Below are 6,219 nucleotides of genomic sequence, written 5' to 3'. Positions count from 1 at the left end.
AGTCATAATTCAAGATCCACTAAAATTTGACTGAGACAAAAAAAATTGGGGATGAACTCATCATATCTGTTCTTACCTCACAGCCTTGGATATTCCATATCTGCCTTGCAGTTATGTATTGCCGCTAGAAAAGAAATGGTATTATCTACCAAGTTACTTATATGAAAGGCATATTTAGTTTGTCAAAATAGTCAGTTTGGGGTTTGAATGAAAGTGGCCCCAATATACTCATGGGAATGACATTATTGGAAGTGAGGCCTTGTTGCAGTAGGTGTGGCCATGTTGGAGGAAGTGTGTCACAGGGGGTTGGGCTTTGAGTCCTCAGAAGTTTAAGGCAGGTCCAGTGTCACTCTCTCTTGCTGCTGCCTGTGGATCTGAATGTAGAACACCCAGTTACCTCTCCAGCACCGTGTTTGTTTGCATGTGGCCATAATTCCCACCATGATGATAATAGACTAAACCTCTGAACTGTAAATCAGCTCCAGTTAAAAGCTTTCGTTTATAAGAGTTACTGTGGCCATGGTGTCTCTTCACAGCAGTAAAAACCCTAAGACAGTCAGTCTGAGAAACTCTACAGACCCCAGTAGAGTAAGTGAAGCTATAAGCTATACTATAGTAGTCAGTGAACAGTGCCTTCTCCCTTCTCAGAATATGCCACTTCATAGTGATTCATAAGCCTTTCTGAAATTTTCCATCCAAAATCTGGGTTCAACAGAAAAAGAACCTCTTTGCTATTAAAAGTCACTTTACTAAACCGGACCACATACAAGATCAAAATTCCCCACATCTTCCTAGATAAGGAAGACAAATTAACCAGGAAGAATCCCAAAATGTGCTGCCCTTGTGACTACCTACAGTACTTTGGAAATTATCTCATTGAGAACAGAGTTTAGGAACTTGAATACAATTTCCTTAAGGACGTTCAAGGAAAGGAATTATATGCTAATGACCTAAAAGACACTGTCCATAGGTGATATCCCAAAACTCTATGGCAGGACATTGAATGATCAGGTCAGTATGACAGCCTAAAAGAAAATATTAAAAGACTTGGAGGTGTGTTTTGGGCTTCAGAGTGCCAATAGATTATGCACAGTGACAGAACAATGGGTTTGCTAACCTGTTCAAGAAGCACTTGATTATAACACCTAGTCTGACCATCCTGGTGGGCACTAACTAACAATCGGGGCATGAGTGACCATATCCCAACTCTGCGCTTTGTACTGGCCTCCAGCAGGGTTTTCTATTCTGTTCCTGGTTGCTGTTATATAGAAAGAACTGGAAAATGCCAATGAATGGCAGATGCTGCGTAACAAAGGCCAGTCCTCTTACCTCACATGGAGAGTTAAGCTTCAGAGAATCCATGAGATGAGTCTTCCCACATGGTACCCTTGTTTAGCTTCTACACTTTATTCTCCTTATCTGTCCTCCATAGATCCTCACCAGGTCCTCCTAAGAACGTACAGATCATGACCCTCAGGTCTGATTCATAAAGACCTGACAAAAATGTCATAAGCCATAGTGACTTTCAGAATCTCATAGATTCCACTTATTCCCATGCTGTCCCTCACTGATCTTGCTTATGTCTTAATGTTCCTTCCCCCTCTCCATCCAGAGTCTGTGGACAAATTCCAGAGGACATTGTATCTGCAAACCTCAGAGTGCAGTCCTGAAATAAAACCAAGTCTGTGTCTACTGTTTCAGCTATTTCTGTTCTGAGCTACTGCTGCCAAGTTCCATGCAAATGAGAAACTGCCAGATCATGGTGTTCCTGCAAAGCAAATGGTCCTCCTATAGCATCACACCAAATGGCCAAACATTCTTCTTTGTAATTGCGATAATTTTACTACCGATGGAGATAGTTATTCTGTAGAATGCTTACTAAATAGGGGCCAATGGCAGGAAGTGTTTGTGGTCATATCCTCACTTAATTATTTAAAGTAGGAATCACTAACCCCAATATATTGTGGATGGGGGAAGTGAGGCGGGAGTCAATAAACTCACTAAATGTCATATTAACTACACTGTGCTAGGCTACAGCTAAGAATCTGATCTGCCTACCTTCAAAGGTATTTCTAAGCCCACTGCTAGCAATGTTCTCCACAGGGAAGAGTGGGATGAACTTTCTGGCACTGGCTCTTCTCACTCTGTCCTTTGATTCATATTAGCAAGGCCCTTGCCTCGGCTTTAGCAGCCTGGAACACAGACTGCTGATTTCCTACCCGACTAGGCCTGCTCTATCACCCAGTTTTGCACCAAATTACATTTCTCCTTTATGTGGTTCCAACTGCCATTCCTCCCATTATTCTTCCTTTTTGTCTGCGATTCTAAAATAGAACACATACACAAAAGCACTTATGGGCAATGGAGAACTCACTAAAGCAAGCATTCGAGCAACCATTTGTGTAGAAAACAATGCAGTAACTTTCTTTCCCTCTGAGGGTCTTCTCCCTCCTCGAACTCTCTTAATCCTCACTTCTCAGCTGGCCCCTGCAATGACTTCCTACACCATTATTGGCATTCTCTCCTGTCTTTTATGTGAGCACAGAGGCCAGCCTGAAGCTACCTTTTGTGTGACAAACACATATCAAAGGCATTTTTTTTCAGAAAAGCTAGTCTTTCCAAGCAAATGAATTTCCTGAATCTGCTGCGAAGATGATAGGCACCTTTTCTTATGTGGCAAATGTAAAGTTAAGGAGAGCTGTCAGGGCTGGATAGAAAAGGGCAGCCATTCGCACCATTGTTCCAGACCCGGGAGATGCACACAAGGAGGCTGTGTGGTTCCAGGAAGCCAAGAAAGAACTATCATCTTTTGAAGTGCTTCATGTATTAAAAAGAATTAAGAATTGCAACCAGAGTTCAAGAATTGTGGCCATTTAGAAACCTTTATGCTGGAAAAAAAAACAACTTTACCATTTGTGTGCGTGTGTGTGTGTTTGTGTGTGTGCACATGTGTGTATTTACAAATTTCCAACAATAAAATGGTACTACTTACAACCTAGTTGCAGGATTTAATGTGGTTTTAAAATTGTTTGGCTGACTGCATACTTCAATGTTAGAGAATATTTCTGAGAATGTCATGAATTCAATCCTTGTTGTCATCTTGTAATGAAATTGCTATTATAAGGTCTACTATACATAGGAATATATACTTATGTATGAGTACATAGATATGCAAAACAGCATATGTATTAAGAGAGTATATAAAATATATCTGTGTGTGTATGTATATGATGAATATGCCTATGTATATAAATAAAGCAATTGTCACTTAACCCACTTCTTAAAAAGAGATTAGAGCACGATTAAGTTTACAAAACCAAGAGGCATCAATACCTTGCAAAAAAAAAATTAAAGGGTGTATATACCATTCATCTTCCATTGGCTTTGGAATGGCAGAGCTTCTCAGACATATGATATGGTAGATGGACTTCAAAGGTAATGAACACCAGTTCCTTCCCTCTTGTATCCTCATGTCTCAGATCAAGATATGAAGTCCAAGTCTGCTTCCCTTAAAACTGAGTCGGTAACTTTCCTGACCAATGTGATGAAGAACAAATGTCATTCCAGAATTTTGAAGCTATCTTTTGCGGCTTCCTCTCTATCTTATGTATAGAAAGAAATGGAATAAGGAAAAACAAACCATCTGGCTTAATAAGTGGAAAGACACATTTAAATAGATGAGATTTGCACTGAAATGTCCCTCATCAATGAATCGCTCTGTCCAGCTATTTTGATCAAAGAGAAATGTTATCACAGAAAGAAATCAATTACAGTTTCTCAAGTCTGTATTCTATGTAAGGTCAACTCTACTGACAGTATCACCCTACAGCCATGGGAATGAATCCCACGAGATTCTATGCCCAGGCATGACTAATTAGCTAATTAGGCCATTCTACTTACGTGGATAGAGACCATGAATAGGCAAGGCACTCTTCCCATGCTGGTCATTGGTTGATGGCGTTAAGCAGCTAGAGCAATAGGCAAGTAGGACAAAGTAGCAACCAGTGGCACCTTCTACAGATCTTCCATAGACTTTGGGTATCTTATGTGAACTCTTAGCTCCTTATCTATCAGAGCTCTTATGTAGATGAGCTTTGGTTGTAGCTGTCATTCCGGGAACAAATGTGCCTAGGTATTAGGATTACTGTCTTAACTAGCCAGTGTTAGATCACTAGCCTAGGAAATCTAGATTCCCAAACCCTTAGCGTCAGAGTTACAGCCCTTGGTCCAGCATATATGAGACCTTGTCTACATAGACTTGACAGCCCTCTAGATGTTCTTCCAATAACCATTACCTTAAGCTCTTCTTCGCTAGCTTCTTACAGATGTCTGCCTTTTTTCAATCCTCAACCCTTCACCCTCTCTTGCCATCTCTTCTTCAACCAGCCTTCTTCCTTGAACTGTTCTGGTGCTCCTTTTCAGCAGGCAATAGGCAGCTACCACGCTGCTTTTACAGCCTGGCCTGCTGATCTCTCAGCTTTCCCTGCCACATATCAAGCGCTGCCAGAGGTTTCTAGACCCAGGCACACAGGAGAAGAAAAGTGACAGTTCCACAGCCATTTCTTGTGGCCAGGGCAGGCAGGACTCAACCAAACACCACCTGTGAGCCAACCAAAAGCCCTGGTGTCAGGCAGTCAGCCACCATTATGGTGAGTACAGTATGGAAAAATGAAGGAGGGGACAGGACAGCTGACGGGCTGAGGAGAGAGGTGGCTCTGAAAAGGTGAGTGTGGTGAAGAATAGGCCTGAACGGCGAATGGCCTCATAGCTACTTGAGTCCAAGGTGCTGTCTGGGCCTGGGCTATTGCCAAGGGTCAGGTCTTCATCTGAGGCCCTGAAGCAGTAAGGGAGCCAGGGCTGCTGTCTGTGGCTCCTGTTGCCACTGAGGGCCATGGGGAGGCCTGTAGTCTGGGCTGCCAACTGGGGCCATGTTGGTATCTGAGGCCCATGCTGCTGTGGGGTTCATGCATATTTGGATGGCCTACACTGCCACCTGGAGCCATGGTGACATCCTGGCCTAAGTTGCTGCCAAGGACCATGTCTAGGTGCATGGTCCTACCACAGCCAGGGGCTGAGCTGATGTCACTAACCTATGATGCCACTAGAGGCTACATAATGGCCAAAATCTAGGCCACAACCTGTGACCATGTTGGCATCCAAGGTCCATGGGGCCAAGCCAATTTGAGTGTTATCATCCAGACCAGAGATGCAGTGTGGGGCCATGTCTGGGTCTGTGACCCTGCTGCAGTGAGGGTCTGTGTTGATGTCAATAGCTCCTGAAACAATAAAAAATCATGCTAATACCAGGGGTCTGTGCCACCACCCAGCGCCATGTCTGTGTCCAAGGACCATGCTGCCTTTGAGACTATGCCAATACAAATGGTCTTTGCTGCCACCTGAGACTGTTGTGATATCCAGGCCACACGAATGGGTTAATGGACCTACTGCAGCTCAGGTGCTGTGATGATGTCTGTGTGCTGTGTTTGCATAGGGAGTCATTGGATTCATGCTGAGCTGGTCCATCCCTGCCCTTCAGAGGCCCTATCCCTCACTGGGTCCTACAGCAGGAGAGTTGGTCCTACCTCTCAGGGAAGAGCTGGTCCCTACACTCAGAAAAGATGGCCCCACCTTTACCACAGGTTATGCACCTTACCTGGCCAGCACACTAGAACTGACTCTGGTCAGGGACACAGGCAAGAGCCAACCCTGAGAGTATGGGAGCAGCAGAACTTACCCTGCCCTTCCTTGTCTGCCATGTAGTGGCATGGGTAAGGTAAAGACACCCTCACCCCTCTGTCCTTTGCTATTTGTGGGCAGAGGAAGTAGAAAGAGCTGGGCTGGAAATCATGGACTAGTCTTGCCCCTTACTAGCTGCAGCACCCAAAAAAGTGCCCAGCATGCTGCCTGGACAGCTCATTAGAATTGACCCTGTTGTCAGGTGTGTAAGTGAGCAAGCCCTGAGGGCATGAGAGCAGGTGTGACTCACCACACCCCCCTCATATTCCCTCTATAGCAGTCAGGAGAGACTGTCCTGAACTTGGCCTGGGCGAAATAGTAGAGCTGGCCTTGGTGGTGTGAGTGTGGCCCAAATCCGAGGACCTGAACACAGGACAACTGGTGCCACTGTTTGCTGCAGCCTGCATTGGGTGAGCTAGCTGAAGCAGAGCTAGAGAGCTTGTCTGGGTAGTGATGCTGAGGGAAACCTGGCAGCCTGCATTG

This window comes from Microtus ochrogaster, unplaced genomic scaffold, assembly GCF_000317375.1.
Source record: "Microtus ochrogaster isolate Prairie Vole_2 unplaced genomic scaffold, MicOch1.0 UNK3, whole genome shotgun sequence".
NCBI classification, from domain to species: Eukaryota; Metazoa; Chordata; class Mammalia; order Rodentia; family Cricetidae; genus Microtus; species Microtus ochrogaster.
This window is presented reverse-complemented; position numbering follows the sequence as displayed.